The following is a 15,485-nucleotide window of genomic DNA, read 5'->3' on the forward strand; positions in this document are numbered from 1 at the left end:
GAAGCAGTCATTTCTGCAAAAGGATTACCGACCAAGTATTGAGTGCATAACTGAACATAATTATTTAAAGGTTGACTTTTTTTGTTTTAAAAACACTTTTATTTTATTGGTCGGATGAAATATGCTAATTTTTTGAGATAGGAAATTTTGGTTTTCATGAGCTGTATGCCAAAATCATCAATATTAAAACAATAAAAGGCTTGAACTACTTCAGTTGTGTGTATTTGAATCTAAAATATATGAAAGTCTAATGTGTATCAGTACATTACAGAAAATAATGAACTTTATCACAATATGCTAATATTTTGAGAAGATCCTGTATATGTATATATATATATATATATATATATATCCACCCCCCTCATGTGTTTCTAATTGCACCTGACAGCTTTTTTGAACGCACAGGAGGTTAACAATATGTCTGATAAATGAACTTTATCAGAATATGCTAATTTTTTGAGAAGATCCTGTATTTGCATAACACAAATTACTGAAGAAATGGTCGCCTATTCTACATGACACGTTGTGTGCAACGCTGCTTGCATAAATATCATTAAAATTGTCTTGAATTAACCCCTTTATTCCTTGCTAAATAGATGTATCTTAAAAAATATAAAAATTCACTTCTTGTGCATACAAACAACCGCAGCTTGCACCATATAGCAAAACCACAGCTTGCACCATATAACAAACAGATTGAGCTGTGCTCACGAGTTTTAATGCACACTACTATATAAGAAAAATTATGGCCAAAAATAGCACCATTCTATAAGAAATATTCAAATTCATCTTTATTGTGGTCATCATTCATTGCAGTATTTCATTCATAAAACCATTTGAAAACAAAATAAAGGCATTTCTACAAGCTAATTCATGCAGGTTTATAGCAAAAAAAAAAAAAAAAAGGACCACTACAGTGCTAAACCCAGGTTTGTTAACCTAAACCCAAGTTTTTTCGCAGTAAAGTGAACAGTGCAAAACATAAGTGAATAAATAAATCAGAATCAGATTTATTTCGCTAAGTGTGATGGATGCCGCACTCAGAATTATTTTTGGTACACATTGGCATTGGACATAGGACATTACATGAAATAAGAAACAGACATAAAGCAAAAAGTAAAAAACACAGACAGTATAGAAACAAGCGTTCCGATGTAGGGGCCTATATATCATTTGGCAGTAGTGCGAGGTGACCGTGACGCTATGCTCCGAGGACATTCTGAGTGGGGATGCTCTAGTTAAGAAGGAGCACAGCTTGGGGGAAGAATGAGTTCCTGTGTCTGGAAGTTTTAGTTGGAATAGCTCTGTAGCGGCGGCCTGAGCGCATGTGGTTGAAGAAGCGACTGCCGGGGTGGCGGGGGTCTTGTTCAATCCTGTTTGCCCTGTTGCTTAGCCTAGATGCATGAAGGAGGTCCAGTGGTGGCAGCGGAGTCCCGATGATTCTTTCCGCTGCTTTGATCACTCTTTGTAATTTGTATTTGTTGCTTGTGGTGGCACCGGCATACCATACGATGATAGAGGAGCAAAGGATAGACTCAATAGTGGCTGTGTAGAAGCTTTTCATCAGCTCTTGGGGCATACCGAACTTCTTCAGCTGTCTCAGGAAGAACAGCCTTTGCTGGGCTTTCTTTTGGCATTTGCAGGTATTTTCTCCCCACCCCACCTCAAATCTTTGGTGATGGTTGTGCCCAAGAACCGAACGTTGGTTACTCTGGCCACCTCAGTGCCTTCAATGATAACTGGATTGAGAGGGGGAGGGCACTTCCTGAAGTCAACAATCAGCTCCACAGTCTTTGCAGCGTTAAGGACAAGCCTGTTGCTCTTACACCAGTTGCAGATACGCTCAATCTCGCTACGGTAAGCGCGTTCGTCCTCTCCGTTGATCAGGCCGAGGATAGTGGTGTCATCCGCAAATTTAACGACCTTAAATAATCCATAAATAATCAATAAACTGTCTCCATGCAAAAATGCATAAACCTCAAATGTGACTAGCAGCAAATGAATGTTACCGTGTATAATATTTGTAAACTACAGTACTTCATATGGCTGATGGAACAGCAAATATAGGGTCAGAGAATAGTGCAGTAAGGAAAATATACTTATCCCCACTACCGTATATTCCGGCATATAAGACGACTGGGCGTATAAGACAACATTTCCAGTTAAAATAGAGTTTGGGATATACTCGCCATATAAGACTATCCCCTCTTCCAACACACACCAAATAATTTTAAAAAAGCATATACTAGTGCTATATATGAACAGATACTGCTGCTGTACTGTATGTGGTACCTGGTAAATAACAGTATATAGGCGGTTGACTGGTTGGATTGGTCAACTCTCCCTAAGTAGATTGGTCAGCTCTCCTTGTGTACCTGTTTATCAGAGCGGTATGGAAGAATAGATAGCCTTGTATCCTATTTACCTCCTTCTCCGCCTCTTAGATCTCGCAGATGTGCACCTGCTCCGCTTCACTACAGTCCTCAGCAGTGAGGTCTGAGAGTTGGTAACAGGATAGGGCGTATCACCCGGCATCAATGACACCCGGCGTATAAGACGACCCCTGACTTTTCAGATGATTTTTAAGGGTTAAAAAGTAGTCTTATACGCCAGAATATACTGTAGTTCAAGGAAATGGTTATCCCATCTGAGAGTTAGCAAAATGCCTCAAAGACAGTCCTGGGCCTCCTTCTGGGCCTATATGCAATTAAAGGGTTACTTAAAGCGGATCCGAGATGAAAAACTAACTATAACAAGTAACTTGTCTATACATCTTATCTAAAGTTTACATAGTTTTCACAGCAAAGCTAGCTGAAAACAGCTTTAATAGAATAAGATTATTTCTTCCTGTGATACGACAGCAGCAAAGTTGTTTGTAAACATTACACACAGCACTAAGGGCTCTTTCACATCAGACAACACGAACAGGAGACGTTCTCCTGCACGCGTTGTCTGCCTGCGGAGTGTCGTCCGGTATCTGCGGTGCGACGCAATCAGCGGCGGTAGCTGGTAATTAAACCTGACGGAAAACGCCGGCTCGCGGGTGCGTTGGAGGAAAAACTGCGCCCGGGTGCGTCGGAACCGCAACGCATCGAAACGCAGCGTCGAGTGTGAAAGGTAAAATGAAAGTCTATGGACTTTCAGCTTACCTTGGTTAACACAAACGGCTTCCGTTTGCGTTAACGCACAAAGTCTGCCCTAATGTGAAAGAGCCCTCAGCCTCTGAAAAAAAACGAATCCCCCTCCTCCTCCCTCCTCCCCTCTGCCTTTGAAATCTCTGGCTAGTAATACCTCCCCCTCCTCCTGCCCAGGCTGAGCTCCCATGAGCCCTTGCTACTGTCAAGGCTCTCTGAAAACCTGTGGACGAGGCTTCTTCAGTTTATAGGGAATTGGAGTATTAAAACAAAAAAAGTATTTGGCTTGAGGAATGCCCTATAAACAATAGGAAAGGAACACAATTATGCAATGAGTAAAAGTTCATCTCGGATCCACTTTAAGTAAAAAAGAAAAAAAAAAGAAAAAAAGAAAAGGGTTTTTTTGCTGCCCCCTGCAGTCATCCTGTGCCCACGCCATCCATCTACAACCCTCCAGCAAGCAGTGTCAGCAACCCCCTCAAAGCTGGCCAGTGTTGGCCAGTTGCAGACGAATGCGCATGCGCAAGTCCCGAGCCGCGTGCACCCTAATTGCTCTGTGCCTGCGCAGTAGACATTTTTCCGTACTGCACATGAGCAGACCGCTGCCATGCACTGAGCCACTGAGGAAATGTGTGTGTGTGTGTGTGTATGTATGGATTTGGGCTTCCCATATTGTATTTTTATTGTATTTGTGTTCTCTGTGCATGTTACTCTTACATTTTTTCTGTAGGTGGGCAAGTAATATGTACTTATAACACCGCAAAGTATACATTCTAAAATAAAGTCCCTAAACACACATTTTCCAGAAGCAGAGATTCTATAGAATTATTTGATACTATTCATAGCTGTCTACATCCCACAATCCAGCATATGTTTGGCAAAATTATATTTTCAATAAAAACTGTTTGAAACCTGTGTGCATGCAAACACAACATACACTAAGTACTTCTTGCTAAATGCGTAGGCATAAACTGCAGTAGAGCTAAGCAATTTTGCATAGAGCGTTCACTTGTAAAGTGAAATAAATCATTTGAAAAGGGAAAAAATTGACTTCTAATATGAGGGTCATCCAGACCGTAGAGACTGCCTTCATGTAATTAATTAAGTTAAAGTTTTATTTATTTTATAGACACACTGTATCTTCTGATTAATTCTTTACATGATCACTTTCTTTATTTAAGCATTTATCATATCTTTTTACAAGGTTTTTAATCGGTTTTGTTGTAGTAGTATCACACTCCTCACCTATGACTCAGAGGGATCGGAGTTGGGAGGGCTTCATGTTAATGCTGCTGAACAAATAGCTACCAGCATTCTGCAATCACATGACCAGCAACACAGGGAGAGAAGAAATGAAGATGACAGATGCAAGTTAAGGTGCGTACACACGCACTATGGCCGCCAACGACGGGTCCGTCAGACCCTCCCGCTGGGTGGACTTTTAGGCGACAGTAGCGCGTGTGTACGCACTGTCGGCGGACTGATAAGGCTGTTTCTGAACGATCCGCCAGGCAGTGCGTACACATGCGCTACTGTCGCCTGAAAGTCCGCCCAGCGGGAGGGTCTGACGGACCCGTCGTTGGCGGGCGTAGTGCGTGTGTATGCACCTTTAAATTACGCACAAATAATACCTTGTGTAGCAGATAAAAGCAAACGGGCGTTGCTTTTTGGATGATCCTCATATATTGTCCCCTCTGGTCCTACCATGGTCGATGGGTTCATTATGCAACAAAGGATTCTGGAACTATTATTTTTTTAACCCTAAGCCTCACTACTGATCTGCTTCACTATGCTGGCTGTGAAGTGACGTAATTCACCTATATGTAAGTATGCCTTCTTAAAACAGAAGGTATTTGAGATAATTCAGCTTTCAGTGAGTAACTGTGGTTTCCCATGATGCATCACTCCTGAATTTGTAAATCATCTCTTTATGCTCATGAAAGCAAGACTGCACATTCAGAACCGCTGGTGTATAGTGAACTTATAGCTAATACATTTTACATGGCCGCACCAGTCCAACATGCTTACAGCTGTTTTGGACTTTCTGGTCCTTATCAGTGAATGGCATGGATTAATATGGCTCTATGTATGGCACAGGTATCAAACTCCAGTCCTCGAGGGCCATATCAATGCCGGTGTTTAGGATGGACTGAGGAATGGAGAAATGTGTTCTACTTGATGAACCACAACTTTCCTGATTCACTCCCGTCAATTAATTTGAGCTGAGCAAAAAATGTGCAAGGACTTCAGCCCATGAGGACTGGAGTTTGACATCCCTGCTCTATGGTATAGGGCTTGGGCCAGTACTTAGTAATACCCAGATATCTCATGCTGACCCAGAACCACTATAAAAGTGTAAATGGAAAAGTATAAATGCTTCCCCAAGTTCTTTAAACCACCTATGCAGACTGGTATTTCTAGAACACCTGAGCTGGCATGAGCATGGGGCTCCACCACCTGAACACTATCAGCCAATGTCCTTGATATGGGTGGGGATGTCTTATTAGAGTTGAACAGAGGTCCTTTCTCTCCCTTTCTTTGAAAAACACCCTTGCCCATGACAGGGAGAATAAATTCCTCCCTCCCTTGCATTTAGGAGAAGCTGGGGGGAATACTTACACACCTTTGGTGATACAGCAAGACCTATGATGGAATCCATAAGTCCATTAATAAATTGGTTTCTAGATATACCACTCCTGAGTTTTAGCAGGAATACAGGAGTAAATTAACCATCTACTCATTCCTGAAAATAGTTGAACTTTTTCAATAGTTGAACCAGTAAAAATGTGTGTGTGTGGGGGGGTGGGGCAGGAATTTTCCTCCTTTTCATGCGTTAGTGGCTACGTTAGCTATTTATTTCTCTCTCTTCCTGTTAGTATGTATGTATTTGTTAAGCAGGCCCGGATTTACATCACAGGTACATATTTCCTGGCAGCTTAGATTTCGTCCTCCATGAAGCTACAATCCCACACCGTACCGCACCGCAAGTGTGCTGGCTGGCCCAGCTGTCACTTCTGCCTTACTTCTCTTGCCCGCCATAGGTAGCTACAGGTGTCAATTAGCATTAGGTAGCCAGAGGTAACCTCCATATTAGGTATTAAGACTGAAGGGAGATCTTGTCAGTGGAATTCTAAGAGCTGGGCGCACGTACCCTCTCATTTACACTCTGCTCAGTACTAGGATAGGGAAGAAGGGAGGGAGGCACTAGGGGAGGGGAGTGAGCTGCCGTTCTATCATCAGGAGCCTGTATGCATATGCCTACAGTGCCTTATGGTAAATCAGGTCCTGATGTTAAGGCGGGTACACATACTAGAGTGTTCTAGGTCTAGGCAGCTGTTGAAGGCCATTTCTACCAAGAAACCAAATATGGCACCCAGCCCTAATGCCTAACTAGAGAGATCCAGATATGACATCCGGCTGCAAACTGTCACCCAAGGGATCAAGTGCAGATACATGCAGCTTAAAAGCTTTGTGCATGTGTACGTATATTTAGACTATCTATGTCTACGTATCTTTACACTACTTAGAGTTTGTCTCATTGACTAAGGGAAATACAATTTTTTGAAGTATTTAGTTTTTCTGCCATACCACTATTTTTGAAAGTCTTTCATTTTTTTTCACATTTTCATATTTCAGGTTTCCGTTGAAGCCATATTTTCTAATATTGAATGAATGCATATGAAATGGAACCAGGACAATTTCAGTAAGAAAAAAAACTACAGAGTATTTTACATTTTCATGTTCCTTCATGTACAATATATACTGTATTAGTTTGCTAGCTTATGGCTGCAAAACTATATCATGATGTGTCATAGAGTTAAACAGGAAGGGCTTTCTGTAGTTATCAGTAACAGCAGTGCCTGCAACACTCAGATAGAAAAATAGAGAAAAGTGGCTCAGGCTGTTAATATGATAGAGGACAGAGAGAGAACATGTGAATGCAAATGCCTTGTACTCTACCTGAACAGCTGTGAGAGGAGTTGCAGGTCTGTTGCACTTTCAGCTGCTCATTAAGTATACAGTGTAACTGGGTGTTATCAGTAAGGCACACTCCAGAGGAAGGCTTTCACAGAGGAGATTGTATCTCACAATCCTCTCCCATTACCAGCATGCTCTTATTCACTGCATGTACAAACTCTGTGGTACGATTTAAAAATATTACATAGAGATGTTAAATTGCATCAGTGCAAATTGCTAAATTAGAGAGTATGCTAGTATTTTTTTTATATTGTGTTTAGCTGCAGTTGAAAATAGGAAAGAATGATGATCGTGTTCCAACTGCAATTTATGCATTACCACGGAGGAAGGGCAGATGACAGATTCATGGCGGTTTGTCCATCCCCCTTTCAGACCAGTGATTTCAAGCTGAATGGCTCTCTGGTGTCTTCTACGGTCATTTTAGATGAAGCCAGCAGAGCCTCACAGGACTTTTGGGATCTGATGAAGAGACTTTGAATAGATAAAGTAGGCCATTGAAAGATTTTTACCCATTGATTTTAACTCAAAACTGAATTATTCATTTTGTGTTGACTTGAAGCAAAATAATGAATGTGTTATTAAATTCAACTTAATTGTCTGCTACATTTTTGTTTGGAAGCAACAGAACCTATTCAGAAGGATAATATGTTACTACTGAAGATCCAGTCTTTGTTTTATAAATAAGATTCCAAGGTTTACCCGTTAAAATCTTACCTATGATGCCACCGCCTCTTCCCCGCAGTATCTGATAGGTGCTGGAGGGAATGTGGACAGGAGGGCACCCTGCCCCACATCTGTTGGCATTGTACTAGAATCCAGGCTTAATGGTGCTCAAGCTAAGACGCTCATTGCACAAGTCTTAAGCCTGGTACACACAATGCAATTTCCCATCAGATAGATGGGTCAAATAGATCATTTCTGACAGGTCCGATCTGATTTCTGATCGTTTTTCTGATCGATTTTCATAGAAGTGATCAGAAAATCGATCAGATTTCTGATCGGATCTGTCAGACTCAGAAATTCTATATTGACCTATCTATCTGATAGAAAATTGCATGGTATGTACCAGGCATTATGTAAATATGCCCCTCTAGATCCCTAGGTCTATGTTAGTGATAAACCTTAAGATCTTTGTACACATACTCAGAAAATGCTTAACCATATTCTGAAAGCCGCTAGAGTTGTCATTGCTGCTAAATGGAAAACAAAAAATCAACCTTCTCTTGCGGAAGTAATACAGAGGATTAAATATATTAGGACAATTGAACATTTGACCTCTGTGACTCATGAACAGACACAGAGATTTCAGCAATGGAGAAAGGAAATGAAGGTCGGCCCTGCAAACGACTGCATTTATTCATAAAATTGTGATGCATCTGCATGAAATACAAAGGTGCGAGCCTGTGCAACAACATAGGAATAGGGGTACATACCCGTCCTGGTGGGCAGTCAGTGGAGTAGTGGGTGCAGGGCACAAATAGCCAGACAGCACTTCTACGGATTTGCATCTGAATTGAATGCGAAGTGTGTAGAAAGTCTATATAGGAGCTACACACTGAGCTGGTGGTCATTTCAGATGCAGCCTTAGTGGTATGCGCTGGCGTTCTCCTCGCAGCACTTCTACGGAGGCTAGAATACGATGGGAAGTCAGTAATCCCAGTGATATACTGCCTGTCCAGCAGGGGTTACGTCACTGAGCAAGGGGGCAGCGAAGGCAATGTGGGGGCCTGGGAGTGGCATGCGGAGGTGGGGGAGGGGGGCTATGAATATGACATTGTCCATGCACTCTGCTGCAAATATTTTTTGGGGCATTGCAATGCAAATGGGAGGGGGGTGGAGCACCACAACTCTCAACCCAGGTATAAAACTGGCCATAATGTTCTTTTGCTTTTATTGACATTTATTGGCATGTGAACTTGAAAACAAAAAAAAAATGAATACAATTTTGAGTTACGAAGTCTTATCTATCATCTTTGGACTGATTTTCTTTTCAATATTCTGTATGAATTTCCTAGGTAAGAGGCAGTTAGATAATTAGAAAATAATCTCCTCCTGGAAGGACTGTGCCAGACGTTCTCTGAAAGTGCAGATTTCTCAATACTATGATGTAAAGGACCTTGGAATAAATTTAGCCTAACTAAGCAGTTAATGTGGATCTATATTTTAGAAAGTAAAGTTACTTTTCTACGAGGTTTCTGTTATGTAGAACTTTTTCTGTAGCACTTTACACTTTAACATTCATCTAGTAATTTTACTAGCAGTTCATCAGAGGAGCTAGCATTCTGATATTCTTACCACATTCTAGGCATAGTTTTTTTTTAGTGGGGGCCAATTAAGCCACCAGTATGTTTTTGGAAGGTACAACAAGTAGATTCATGTAAACATGGGGAGAACACAAATTGTGCACAGATACTCTCCTGGTGGATTTACAATTAGGACTCTACTATTGCAAGACAAGAGACCTAACTACTTGGTCAACATAGCATCAAAAAATGTACATACTGTTTGTCAAAACAACAAAAATGTATTTAGGTAATGCCTTTAAAGGAATGCTGTAGGGGGGTCGGGAGAAAATGAGTTGAACTTACCCGGGGCTTCTTTTGGTCCCCTGCAGACATCCTGTGCCCGCGCAGTAATTCACCGATGCTCCGGCCCTGCCTCTGGTTCACTTCTGGAATTTCAGACTTTAAAGTCTGAAAACCACTGCGTCTGTGTTGCTGTGTCCTCGCTCCCGCTGACGTCACCAGGAGTGTATTACGCGGGCCCAGTATGGTCTGCGCCTGCGGTGAATGGCTGCGCGGGCACAGGATGTCTGCAGGGGACCAATAGAAGCCCCGGGTAAGTTCAACTCATTTTCTCCCGACCCCCTACAGTATTTCTTTAAGGACTGAAACTACACACACACTTTTAGTAACTGTTGCTCATTAGGATTGGGACTGGTCCCTAGTACAACAGTTCTGTGCACGGGCACATATAAATGTGTTCTTTGCCTACATCTGAGCAATTTGTTATGTTGCTATGAAGAGAGGAAGAGGGATGACGACATAGGGCACAATGGAACGTTGTAAGGAGGGGAACAATGTGCTTGACCATCAGGGCCGGTTTAAGCAACAATGGGGCCCTAGGGCAAAATAAACCTGGGGGGCCCACCCAACAGATACCCCTGAACAAAAATCGGCATTAAGCGACCTTTTTTGCAGCTGGTATAGTCAGGGTGTGAAGCCCCAATCGGTCGGAGCTCCACATTCTGGCTATCCCAGCCTGCATGGGGACAAGGGGTTAAAAAGTTTTAGGAGGGGGGACCCCACATAATTTAAAGAAAAAAATTTCCCACACTCTAAACATAAAAAAATTGGGAAAATAGGAAAAAATGCCAGGGATCTTCGTACAGCCATAATGCGGCTGTATAGCGATCCCTGGCCAAAGCGCTGCGTATGGATCCCCTGGAAACCCCGTCAGGAAATTCATTGTTCTTTCATTTGATACATGTAAAATTACAGTACCGTTAGGTTTGTTACTAAAAGTGACATTTACCGCATTTAAAAGTATACTTTTTCCTTCGAAACATTCAAATCGATTTTCTCAAAAACTATAAGGTCTTTTTGAAAAATTGTTTTTTTCTTCTTATTCTCAATGATCTCCTTAATATATCCTGCAAATTTAGGGTTTCTAGCTTTTAAGGTGGATTTGCTATTAACCGTTGTTACTAAAAGTGACATTTACCTCATTTAAAAGTATACTTTTTCCTTCGAAACTTTAAAATCGATTTTCTCAAAAACTATAATGTCTTTTTTTTAAAAAGGTTTTTCCTCTTGTAGCCACTGGAGGCCCCTACAGGCTCTGGGGCCCTGGGGAAATTGCCTCCTTTGCCTCTATTGTAGTGCCGGCCCTGTTGACCATTGCCATTGCTTACAGAGCCAGCAAGCTTTCAAAACTTGAAGTTTCATGAGGTTAAAGCAAACCAGAACTTATGAGATAATTAACTGTATGTAATTCATTTTATGTGTAGTACTAATGGTAAATAGAACATTAGTAATGTAGAACAGAGTCTAAGGTCTGAATTTTACAACTGAATTCTAACCAGCAGTCATGACAGCCTGATGTAAAATCTGACTTGCTGAGCTACAAAACAAATAGAAGTAATGGTCATTTGAACTTTTCAGCACTAGAACCTTATCATGGGTATTTTCCCAGCTAGATAAAAGTGTTTTGCCGTCATTTGCATAGATAGCAGCACTAGTTATGTTAACACTTGCTGTAGAGGAATATAGAAAGGTGCTTTATACAATTTCTTAATAGGACTTGTCCTATATGTACCTATGTTTATCTCATCATGTCAGTTCAGATACCCTTTAAGTACTGTATGGTTCAGATCTCGTTTGGCATCATGACTGGAGAAGAATTAAAGAGAAACTCCGACCAAGAATTTAACTTTATCCCAATCAGTAGCTGATACCCCCTTTTACATGAGAAATATAATGATTTTCACAAACAGACCATCAGGGGGCGCTGTATGACTGATTTTGTGCTGAAACCCCTCCCACAAGAGGCTCTGGTACCGTACGGTACTCTGGGCAAACTGCCACAATGTAACAATGTTCACAGACAGGAAATGGCTGTTTACAACTGTCTGCAAGGCCAGAACAGCTAGAAACAGCTACATAACCTGCCCACAGTAAAAATGTCACCATGTAATACATGTCAGAATGTGAATCTGGGAGAGGAAAGATTTTACAATGAGCAAACACTGCCTAAATCATTTATACATAATTATGGTAAAAATGAAGCACTTTTTTTATTACATTATTTTCATTGGAGTTCCTCTTTAAAGTTTTAAAAGCTTGCAATAAAAGTTTGTACAGTCCTGAAAAACATTGCTAGCAAACTACTGTGGCCTTACTTTCTGCCATGTCTTCACTTAAAACAAATCTTGTTTTAGTGGCATAGATGACATCCATGTTCAAGAAAAAAATGTGCTGGTTCTACTTTAAATGCCATTAAACGTGGAAATCTATTCTCAGTGTTGCTTTTCAGTTTGTTAAGAATGTTCATAATACACATCAGAATAATCAGTAAATGAATGTAGCTTAATCTAAATATTACTTAAAAGTAAAACTGAGCGAAACAATATATTGAATTACCATTTAATTAATAGCAGTAAATTTGATTTTCAAAAGCAGAAGTTATAATGGGAACATCCTTTAAACTGCTTGAAACACAGCTGTGTACAAGCAATGTTAGCAAAGCAATCAGGCATGTTTTATATGATTTGTGTTAATTAGATGCAAAGCTATTGTTTTCATTTACTATTATGTTAATTTTAAAGATTGTATTAATTACAGTGTATAGAAACAAGTTAACTAGCTACAGTTCTTCAGTCATATAGTATTTGTTCCAGGATTGGAAATTTAATTTGCGTAAACCTGCAAATTTCTCAATTGAAAAGTCTTTGCTATACATTATAGATGATACTTTCTGCATGCTAGAGATTTTGATCAGTTTAAGATCAGCATCTATTGCCCAGATTTTTTTACACAAATAAAATGTCGAGCGTGTCATTGTGGTTAACTAATGACTTCCTCCTTGCTACTATACTGGTTCCAATATTTTCAAGGATTTCGCAGTAGGTAATGTAATTTTACTGAGAGCTACTACAGTCAGCAATTTTTATCCCTCACAGCAGAGCCTGTTAGTTCCCTTTAAGGGCCCTTTTCCACTTGCAATCGCTAGCGTTCACGCTGAACGCTAGCGATTGCTGAATCGCAATTACCGGCGATTCCCCGACGTTCGCCGCTGCGATTTTGCTATGCTATGCACTGCATAGCAAAATCGCAGCAAATATCGCTCCGCCGCGCGTTCGCGTTCCTGACAAAAATGAATCGCGGTAGTGGAAATGACCTACCGCGATTCCTATGTTAAAAAGCAAACCGTTGCGATTGTAAAATCGCTAGCGGTTTGCGTTTTTGCGATTCAGCCAGCGCAAGCGCGCTGGTGGAAAAGGGCCCTAAGGGATCACAACACTGTAACTGAAGTATACAATCAGACTAAGATTAGGCAGTATGATGTGTCAGTAGGTACCTGGTAATCCTCATCCTCTTGTCCAATTCCAAGCAATAACTAGTAACCATTGTTGGGCTTCAGCTTCATTTGTTCATAAGAGTGCTACTGTTTGACAGTTTTAATACAGGCAATGGCGCATAGCTGAGAAGGGAAGGCACAGCCCCAGTCACAGCATGCCTTACATTGCCTTCATTATTAGAAGTACCGTAAGTAGTTTATGCAGAAAAAGTAGAGTTTACCAAGAATAAAGAAGACATTTGTACCTTACTTTAAGCTATGTACCTTTGCTAGTCTGAACTCAGTCATGGCAGACTAGGAAAACTGCTATGGCTGACAATTGACCAGTGCATGTACGTGTCCAGTTAAAAATGGTGCAGAGTGAAAAATGGTGCACCGTTTCGCCGATAAATGTATCAAAACGCTATTTACCGTTTTAATGTAAATACATTAAAACGGTAAATAGCGCTTTAAGATACATTTATCAGCGGATCGGTGCGCCATTGAAAAATGCATGGGGGCTAGTGTTAGGCATCGGGGGTTGGGGGAAGAGGCAGCAGGACACTAGGCAGCGGGGTAGAGGGAGTAGGATTAGGTGGTGGGGGAATGTGTGCATATGCATACATTACCTTGTCCCGGCTGGCGATCGCTCCTTCACTTCTTCAGTTAGTTTGCAGGAGTCCTGCATCTAGCCAATCACCATGAAGCCGCATGGTGATTGGCTGGATGCAGGACTACAGCAAACTAACTGAGGAAGAGAAGGAGCGATCGCCGGGACAAGGTAATGTATGCCTATGCACCCATAGTCCCTCCACCTAACCCTACTCACTCCACCCCGCTGCCTAGTGTCCCACTGCCTCTCTCCCCCTGACCCCCGCTGCCTACAGAACAGTTAAAAATGGTGCACATTTGTTAACCCACAAAATGATAAATATCGTTTTATAATGTAAACTAATGCGGCGCCATTTTATACTGTCGGCGCTATGCGCCATTTTTAATTGTTGCGTGACTGCGTGTACAGTGGCCGTACATGTCTGCTAAAGATCTGGCATGCACTCCCCGATGCCTGAGCAAAGTACGACCACATCGTTCTCCCTGCTCTTCCACTTGCAGGAATAGATTCGAATTGATCAGACAATCGACTTGACCCAACTATCTGATGTTAAATTGCATGGTGTGTACCAGGCATTAGGGACTCACTGCTTTGACAGGAAATACAATTATTTTTAAGCTGAGAGAAAACATATACACATATACAGTACATGAGTTAAAAAAAATAGGCATTTCCTCCTGCAAACCAGTGGTCTCTAGTCAGGGTGTTGGGCAGAATGATATTGGGTGGGGGTGGTTGGAGGCAGCGAGCCTTGGGCGCTGAAAAGTACAAATCTGGCCCTGTGTCCACACCATTGATCCAAGGAGCAGATCCAGGAGAAAGAGCATTGGATGGGGTCCAAATACAGGAGAGAAATCCCAGCAAACTGAAACACGCTGGAGACGCAATCACGTTTCACTGGATATACTGGACCATCAATGTGTAACCCAGCCCACATATGGAAAGCAACAAACATGGCACAACACTGCAAGTGACCAAAAGGCCAACATAGTAAAGAAAAAATATATGCAAACAAAATAAAGGGGGGAGCACCGAACTGCAAAAAAATAAAGTAGGAAAAGAAGACATCCTAATCTGACATAGTTAAAGGAAGCTTAGCTTGTTGATCTGATTTCCAAAGTTTTGCACCATCTTAGTGATATGTATTTATTTTAATAAATCAGTCAGTGATTCAAAAACCAAAAGTTAAAAGAAAAAGGACCAACAACTATAAAGCCAGGTGAAGCTATGAATAAAGAAAACAGAAAACATATTTTGTTAATACGTCGTTCTCTCCTCAAGCTATACTAACCAACACAAACAATGATAAACAAGGAGGTATAAAAGAGAAGTACTTGGTCGTGGCTACCCACAATGCAACAGCAAAATAGATCAAAATACACATTGCAGAGCTCACTTGCTATTTACTAGAGGAAAAATACATGTTGCTTTGTTCAATTAAATTATACATTTACTTTAACTTCACAGTAAATTAAGCAAAGGTCTGTAAAATCTTTTTATATCACTAAACACATACTTTCTTTTCACAGTTGAATGCTAATTATATGAAATAGCGTGAATAATTTGCCTAGTGCCTACTTATATTTGATGCAACATAAATGTTCACGTTAGTAGCAAGTGTGCATAAATTCCAGTTCACCAGCTTCTGTAGTCAGTGTTTAGAAAGGTCAGTCCTGATAGGACAATAATGGGTCACCTCTTGG

At 41.1% G+C, this 15,485-nt stretch overlaps 1 protein-coding gene across 5 annotated transcripts in view; it reads left to right on the forward strand.

The window, feature by feature from the left end:
- The window catches only part of PHACTR1 (phosphatase and actin regulator 1), a 455,927-nt gene that overhangs the window by 76,399 nt on the left and 364,043 nt on the right, over positions 1-15,485 (forward strand). The window lies entirely within an intron of this gene.

This window comes from Hyperolius riggenbachi, chromosome 5 (assembly GCF_040937935.1).
Source record: "Hyperolius riggenbachi isolate aHypRig1 chromosome 5, aHypRig1.pri, whole genome shotgun sequence".
Classification (NCBI taxonomy): Eukaryota; Metazoa; Chordata; class Amphibia; order Anura; family Hyperoliidae; genus Hyperolius; species Hyperolius riggenbachi.